This window comes from Lolium rigidum, chromosome 6, assembly GCF_022539505.1.
Source record: "Lolium rigidum isolate FL_2022 chromosome 6, APGP_CSIRO_Lrig_0.1, whole genome shotgun sequence".
Taxonomy (NCBI): Eukaryota; Viridiplantae; Streptophyta; class Magnoliopsida; order Poales; family Poaceae; genus Lolium; species Lolium rigidum.
In genome coordinates, this window is record NC_061513.1 from 250,260,762 (window position 1) to 250,270,086 (window position 9,325).

Below are 9,325 nucleotides of genomic sequence, written 5' to 3' on the forward strand. Positions count from 1 at the left end.
AACATCTACAATTTTAGAAGCCCATACTATGAAAGTATATTGCATGGTGGTTCTAAATATATTAATACAAGATTATAAGTGTTGATACTATTTTCTATATAGCTGTCCAACCTTTTAGCAGGTTGAATTTATCCAAATATTATTGGCACCCTATTTTCGGATAGAGGGGGTACTGAATAATACAATTTTTGCGAGTACAAATAATGTCAGTTAGAACTAGACTTGTAAGGCACATGGCCACAAATCTTTCGGTCTGAAGACTGAAGAGTTGAATCAGCAATCAACAGTTACAAAAACGAAACATCTTAGGGATGGATAATAAGACTTGAGCAAAATACTAGTACTACTAGCAAAAGAACAAGGATGGATAATAAGACTGAAGATTTGAATCAACAATTAGTAGTTACAAAAGCCATCTAGCTTAGGGATGGATAATAAGATTTGGGCAATATAATAGTATTACTTGATACTTACTTTGTGATACTAATATAGATGTATCTAGACATATTTCAGTTGTAGATATATCCATTATAACATCAAGTAATATGGATCAGAGGACTAGCTAAAGAACAGTGAGACGCAGTGCTTCTCTCCCCCAGCCTACTCGGCGGAGCGGCCCTTGATACGTCCATTTTGCATCACTATTTTATATCATAATTTGCTGTTATTCATTGATATATTTCATATTTGGAGATGATACTTATGTTATTTCATCTATTTTGCATGTTTCATGATTGTTGGAGAATCGCGCACTGGAGTCAGGATTCTGCTGGAAAAAGCGCCGTCAGAATGCAATATTTCAGAAGATCAACAATTGACGGAAATTATATGAAAAATCCTATTTTTCCAGAAGACGAAGGGAGCCGAAGGGGGAGCCGAGGAGGGCCGCCATGGGCCCACCTCATAGGCCGGCGCGGGCCAAGGCCTGGCCGCGCCGCCTTGTGAGGAGGGGGCCCACAGCCCCCTCTGGCCTCCTCTCCTTCGCGTACATCTTCGTCCCGAAAACCTAAGCTCCAGAGGATAGTCGCGAAGAGTCACAGCCGCCTCTGCGGGGCGGAAAACACCAGAGAGAAAAGAGCTCTCCGGCAGGCTGAAATCTGCCGGGGAAATTCCCTCCCGGAGGGGGAAATCGACGCCATCGTCACCGTCATCGAGCTGGACATCATCTCCATCACCATCACCATCATCTCCATCATCATCACCGCCGTCTCCACCGCTGCACCTCGTCACCGCTGTAACAATTTGGGTTGGATCTTGATTGTTTGATAGGGGAAACTCTCCCGGTATTGATTTCTACTTGTTATTGATGCTATTGAGGGAAACCATTGAACCAAGGTTTATATTCAGATTGTTATTCATCATCATATCACCTCTGATCATGTTCCATATGATGTCTCGTGAGTAGTTCGTTTAGTTCTTGAGGACATGGGTGAAGTCTAAATGTTAGTAGTGAATTATGGTTGAGTAATATTCAATGTTATGATATTTAAGTTGTGGTGTTATTCTTCTAGTGGTGTCATGTGAACATCGACTACATGATACTTCACCTTTATGGGCCTAGGGGAATATAACTTGTACTCGTTTGCTAATTGCGGGGTTGCCGGAGTGACAGAAACCTAAACCCCCGTTGGTATATCGATGCAGGAGGGATAGCAGGATCTCAGAGTTTAAGGCTGTGGTTAGATTTATCTTAATTACTTTCTGTTATCACCAGAATTTGACCGAGTCAGAGGTGGGCCACGATCAAGATGGGCTTGAAGAATATACATGGAAGAATATACGTGAATCGGCCTTATATGCAAAATTTGGGCTAGTTTGCCCGTGTATCTGTAATATAGTAGGATACGTGTCGGTTAGTTAGAGTTTGGCTCGTGCACGGTTGGGATTATTCCCACGTTAGAAAGTCTACGGACTATAAATATGTATCTAGGGTTTATGAAATAAACAACAATCACGTTCACCACAAACCAATCTAGGCGCATCGCCAACTCCCTTGTCTCGAGGGTTTCTTCCGGGTAAGCATCATGCTGCCTAGATCGCATCTTACGATCTAGGCAAGACAAGTTTATTCGTTGTTCATGCGTTGCTCGTACCGAAGCCTTTTGATGGCGAGCAACGTAGTTATCTTAGATGTGTTAGGGTTAGCATTGTTCATCGTATCATATGCTATCGTCGTGCAACCCTTAGACATCTAGCCGCCCTTACGCCTATCTTAGGTGTAAGGGCGGCACCCCGCTTGATCATTATTTAGTAGATCCAATCCGTTATGGTTGCTCCTTGTTCTTCAAGGATTAGTTTAATATCTGCATAGTTAGGCCTTACAAACGGGTTGAAGGATCCAGTGGCGCGTAGGGTGTAGTTTGCTAGCCCTAGACAGGATGTTCCGGGGATCAACCTCGTGTTGGTTTTTAGGCCTTGTCTAGGGTCGGTTTACGAACACCGTGCGTGGCCGCGAGGCTCAATCACGAGTAGGATGTTCCGATTATGTGGTGAAAACCCTAAATCGTAGTAGATCGTTTTAGCTTTATTTTGATCAAGCAGGACCACCATATATTCGTACACCTCGTGCGAATCATGGGTGGATCGGCTCTTTGAGCCGATTCACAGGACAACTCCGAGAGCCGATCGAGGCTCGTATTTAATGTTTACGTGTATGCCATGCAGGAAACTAAGCGAGGCATCTCCATCACCTTCCTGACCAGGTATAGGTCAGGTGGCACGCCCTTGCACCAGCATCGGACGTGCGTGCCGAGTCTTTGCGGGCCGTCGCTCGGAGGGACCAGGGCCAGCCGCAGTCCTGGGAGCCTCCCGGCTCTACCGTGTTGCCCGTCGCTGCTCGCCGGTGGGTTTCCGACCGCAACACATTTCGGCACGCCCGGTGGGACCGTCTTCGACATCAACCGCATCGCCATCTACATCCGAGATGGCGGACGGCACCCCGACTCACGTACGAGGAATCTGACCGAGGAGCTCAAGAAGAAGTATGACGAGGTCAAAGCGATCCTCGAAGCCGACCTCATCGGCTCTTTTCACAGTAACCCGCTCACATGGCATCAGGTGGAAAGGGTTCTCACCTGAAGGCGCGCTCGATGGAGTGGACCTGTCCGCCCCGTCAGAAGAACGCACCAGGTCCCTGCGTCAGGAGATTAACTACATGGTGGCTCACTCGCTGCACCACCATTCTGAGAGCCTGGTGAACACTTTGGAGCGTGTCGCTCTTCGGGTGATCCAGGAAATCATGAGGCATCAGTACTCTCCGTCAGGACCAGCTCTCGGGACTTACCAAGGAGAGATGCCACTCCAGTCCCATCCACCGCTGCCATTCGCGTTGAGAGCACCAGAAGTGCCGAGTTCACCGGCATACGTCGTCTACAAGATCGGTGGTGACCCTAGTGACTACCAGTTCTTGCATGAGGCACCGAAGGAGATCCCTCACGGGTACACGTGCACATACGTGCCGGACCGCGAGAATCGGGCACTCACAAACCAGACCGCAACAGACAGGGACCTCTCGGAACAACAGGAGGAACTTCGGGAACAGATCTTGAGAAGCGTACGTGGCTAGCTAAGTATGCCACTCCGACAAACCTCCGCAGCTCAGCTCCCGCAGTTGGCTCGTAGCTGGAAAAGCAAGCATGGCTGGCTAAGTATGCCACTCCGGCGAATCTTCGCAGTTCGACTCCCGCAGACCAGCACCGCGGATCAAATCAGCACCATCCCGAGAGACCAGTTCGGCATGGTGCCGAAGAGGAGGACAATCGGCTATTCCAAGCCGTACCCCAACGAGTACGAGTTGATCCCACTACCACCCAAATATTGGCTCCCTGATTTCTCCAAGTTTAATGGATCAGATGGTTCCAGCTCCATCGAGCACGTGAGCCGATATTTGGCACAGCTGGGCACGATCTCGGCGAGCGAGATGAACTGCGTGTGAGGTTCTTCGCACAGTCCCTCACATGATCGGCTTTCGGGTGGTACACATCGCTGCCACCAGACTCAATCCGGACGTGGAAGCAGTTGGAAGAGCAGTTCCACATGCAGTATCACTCAGAGGCTTCCGAGGCCGGCATTGCCGATCTAGCACAAGTACGTCAGAAGCGTGGAGAAACTGTGGCAGAATACGTCCAGCGCTTCAGACTTGTTAGGAACCGATGTTATTCGGCTCGTGTGACTGAAAAAGAAGCAGTCGACTTGGCAGTGGTGGGCCTTGCATCACCAATCAAGGATATGGCCTCCCAAGCAGACTACCCTTCACTGGCGCACATGGTTCAGAAACTGTCGTTATATGAACAGCGCCACCCAGACTTGTACCAGGACAAATTCAAGCGTGCGGTAGTCCTGGTTGAGGCAGATGAAGACGAAGGCTCTGCGGGAGATCAAGAGGTAGCAGTGGCTGAATGGACTCGGGGGGCAACCCCCGTGTCCTGCAAATGGGTTAAGCCACCAGGTCCGCCCAGAGGGTTTGATTTTGACGTAACTAAAACTGAGCAAATCTTCGACCTCTTACTCAAGGAGAAGCAGCTGAAGATACCCGAAGGCCTCAAAATCCCCACGGTACAGGAGCTGAACGGAAAGCCATACTGCAAATGGCATGACTCGTTCTCCCATACCACCAACGACGCATGGGGTGTGGCGTCGGCGAGATCCAAATGGCGATAGAACAAGGACGTCTAATTTTCAACCAGTACGCCATGAAAGTCGACACTCACCCCTTCCCCGCGGTTAACATGGTGGAGTGCACTTACCCTGGAGGGTGCCAGCCAATTCTCGTTCAACATCAACATGGTAGGACTTGGACACCACTCTGGTAAGGACGGAGACGAGGGCAGCTGCTCTCGTAGCAAGGACACAGAGGAAGCCGTTCCACGCGATCGGCTCCGTCACGATGGCAAGCGCTACATCACAGAGGGAGAAGTGAGGAACGTGAGATATCAGCGACCTCTCTCTGATCACCTCCTCAACAAGTATGTGAGTCAATATGACCAATGCCAACGACCCAACGACGATGATGAAAGGGATCGTCTGGCTAGGGACGCCAGGAGACGTCGTCGGCATGATCGCAACGAGGAGAGATGTGAGCGCCACGGCAAGGAAAGGTTAAGGGAGCAAGACGACGAGGATAGGCACTGGGACTGTCCCTTCTTCAGACACTGCTGGGATTCAGGAATGAGCCGATTGCCTACAATCGGCAACTGCCCAGAATGTAGACAGAAGAGGAAGGATGCAGCTAACGTGTCCGTGTTCAAATGTCTAGGGCCTCTCCCACCTCGGAACAAGCACGCTGAGTCCCCTCGGGTGGAAGATCTCGAGGATTTGGAAGACAATGATGAAGAAGAAGAAGACAGGTACCACCGGCCAAGGTGGTGCCCTGATGGACTCAGCCGTTCCCAAAAGCGTAGGGTTCAGACGATCGCGTGGCTTGGAGGAAGCCGAAAGGTTATACCCGCACACGCTAAGGAAGGCGCGGCCTGATCCGGCCGCGAAAATTCAGCGAACCCTGGATGAAGAGGGTCGACCACAAAAAATGGAGTGGCGCCCAAGCAAAGGAAAGCCGATGATGAAACATCGGCTGGCACAAACATGGTGTTCATCCTTCCGACGGAGTTTAGTGCTCCGAGGATTAGACGAGGCACCCGTGGCACAACTTGATCGCGGCCCACGGCCGGCTATCTTTGAGAAGCCACGAGAAAGAAGCTACGGACATCCGAAGGCCCCGTACTTGCGAGGTTATATCAATGGGCAGCCCGTCAACAAGATGCCGGTGGACACCGGAGCGGCGATCAACATTATGCCATACTCCATGCTACGTCGGTTGGGACGCTCTAGCTCGGATCTGATCAAGACCAACGTGACACTGAGCGATTTCAACGGCCAAGCGTCTGACGCACAAGGTGTTCTGAACGTGGATCTGACCGTAGGAAGGAAAACCATCCCTACGACATTCTTTATCATCGACAGCAAGAGCACCTATGTTGTCCTGCTAGGAAGAGATTGGATCCACGCCAACTGTTGCATTCCATCCACGATGCACCAATGCGTAATACAGTGGGATGGAGATGAGGTAGAGGTCATCCATGCAGATGACTCAGCCGAGATTTCAACGGCCGGCATGAACGCTTGGGAAACAACGAGAGCCAAGAGCCACTCTCGAGGCATCAATTTGGACGATCGCGAGCGCATCGACGTGACAAAGGATGGGGTTAGGCTGTTCTTATCCACCGGCCTGACCGTGTAGCAAGAACGAACCGATGGGCAAACGTGGCGAGGCCGATCCTTGGGATCGGCCCCAAAGATCTATGGAGAAACATGGCAAAACCTTCATTGAGCGATTCAATCAACGTGGAGGCCGATTCCAGTAATCGGCCAAAATTATCCTCACCACACATTCTGCCTGTGTTCAATGTCGATCTAATGGGCAGCGGTTTTACGTCGGCTGATGAGAGTCAACATTAGTCCTAACGGAGCCGACGTTCAAATACAGTGCCTTGGCTAACTACAGAGCCGATATCCGCAGTTACCTGGCAGATTCGGCTCGGGGGGCACCTACACAGATGAACATGTGCAGATGAACATGTGTGCAGTGAAATATTGGGGGCCGATAGAAAAATCGGCCAGTAAAAAAAAATTCTCATGGTATACAGCCGATGCAAGGACATCGACTTTAGAGTTAAGAAACAAAGCCGATGTACAGCCATCGACTCTAGTACAATTACACAGGATCTACCTGCTGCGTGTTCAAGACGCGGATTTTCACCAAGTCCAGTTCATCTGTGAGGCCCTCTGCTTCCTCGAGGGAGTGAACAATGAGAGCTTCTTCAGCTGCAGTGAGCCGATTTTGGTGCCCGAATCTTCTCTTCGAGGACTTCCACCCTTTGCGCCAGTTCAGCAGTTCTGTCAGAAGCATCAGTTTTGGCATACAAGGCAGCCTCTTTCTCATTAAGTTGTTGGTGTTTTCGTCTACAACATCGGCTTTCAGCGGAAGAAAGGTGATCAATGGGGGCAAGTTTGGCTGACTCTGCATGGTGGCTGTCTCAGATTACCTGATTTCAAAGCCCTTTGTTTGATCTGTGCATCCTCACCGCTATTCTCGCCTTGACTGAGGCTCGGGGGGCAGCTGGCCTGGTAGATGCTCTGTTTTTAGAAGCCGATTGGGGTGTCGTCGTTGCAGTAGAAGACTACTAGAGCTGCTGAAAGGGGAGCCATCATCATCTACAGGGTCAGAACCGTTTCTGTTGCTGCGAGAAGGTAGAGCAAGGCGCTATGTTCGGACAGTAAGGGGCAGTTAAGGATCACCTTCAGGCTGGAAACCATAGCGTGGGCATTGGATGGTGCTGCCCGTGGATTCATTGCAGTTGCGAACCTGCGCGATTGACATCTGAGGTTCGTATGGCCGTGGGTTGGATCTGTCCAAGTGGCGCTTTGGGGAATTGGGTTCTGCCCTTGCGGACAGGCCACAGATTACCATTTGGGTAAACAATAGAGTTGGCTCTGCTCGCGTTTTCATTACAAGGACCGGTGCGCTGCCATCGGCTCGTAATTTGTTGACTTATTTTAGCAATCGGTGAATTTGGTGAAAGGACAGAATCAGCTGAGAAGTTCTTCTTCATAATAAGAGGGGTTTTTTACAAAAGAAGAGCCGATTGCTCAAGAAAGGGAAAACAGAAGAAGAGCCGATTGCTCAGGGGCTACTAGTCCTACTTTACTAGTCCTCGTTGGCCTCGTCGTCGGCATCGCTGCCGTCGGCGCTGCTTCCGGAGAGTTCCTCGTCGCTGCTACCCCAGCCCTCGGCCGGAGCTTCTTCTTCCTCGTCATCATCATCATCCTCGCTGTCCGCCCAAGCGCGGAAGCGCTTTGCCGGTGGATACCCAACGGAAGAGGAGGAATCATCCCCCTCCTTTTCCTTTTCTTCCTCGTCATCATCATCGTCCTCGCTGTCCGCCCAAGCGCGGAATCGCTTTGCCGGCGGATACCCAGCAGAGGAGGAGGAATCATCCTCCTCCTTTTCCTCTTCTTCCTCTACTTCTTCTTCCTCCTCCCCGTCGGAGGAGGTGGGTTTCGCCCAGGGGTGGAGGTCGTCTTCGCTTTCGCTCTTCAGCTCCCCTTCGATGAGGAACTTGAGGTCGTCTTCCCCATCGGTCAGAGGTAAGTCACCATCTGACCCGACGAGTGCTTCAGGCGGGCCGTCTGGCACATGACCAAAGTTCCACTCCTGCTCGCTTGAGGAGGAAGACTGGAGGGAGAGGCCTGAGGAGATGGAGGAAGAGGATGACATTGCTGCAGGGGAAGAGGGTTTTTTAGGTGCCGATAGCCGGAACAGAGCAAGGGGATGAAGTGGCGAACCGTTCGGCACAGTTAAATAAGGGGGAGCCTAGTGGAGATTTAATGCCATTACAGTTTCCGAGGAAGTGATGCTAAAGCTATCAAATCATGAGGAGAAGTTGAGAAGGCAAGGCATCATGATGAAGGATGCTGCGACGGTTCTGCTCTGCCACGACATGACCCGACGAAGGAAAGCAGAGTGATTTTGGAATTATCAATTCCAAAACCAGGGGGGCATGTGTTATCACCAGAATTTGACCGAGTCGAGGTGGGCCGCGATCAAGATGGGCTTGAAGAATATACATGGAAGAATATACGTGAATCGGCCTTATATGCAAAATTTGGGCTAGTTTGCCCGTGTATCCGTAATATAGTAGGATACGTGCTCGGTTAGTTAGAGTTTGGCTCGTGCACGGTTGGGATTATTCCCACGTTAGAAAGTCTACGGACTATAAATATGTATCTAGGGTTTATGAAATAAACAACAATCACGTTCACCACAAACCAATCTAGGCGCATCGCCAACTCCCTTGTCTCGAGGGTTTCTTCCGGGTAAGCATCATGCTGCCTAGATCGCATCTTGCGATCTTGGCAGTACAAGTTTATTCGCTGTTCATGCGTTGCTCGTACTGAAGCCTTTTTGATGGCGAGCAACGTAGTTATCTTAGATGTGTTAGGGTTAGCATTGTTCATCGTATCATATGCTATCGTCGTGCAACCCTTAGACATCTAGCCACCCTTACGCCTATCTTAGGTGTAAGGGCGGCACCCCGCTGATCATTATTTAGTAGATCCGATCCGTTATGGTTGCTCCTTGTTCTTCAAGGATTAGTTTAATATCCGCATAGTTAGGCCTTACAAACGGGTTGAAGGATCCAAGTGGCGCGTAGGGTGTAGTTTACTAGCCCTAGACCAGGATGTTCGGGGATCAACCTCGTGTTGGTTTTTAGGCCTTGTCTAGGGTCGGTTTACGAACACCGTGCGTGGCCGCGAGGCTCAATCACGA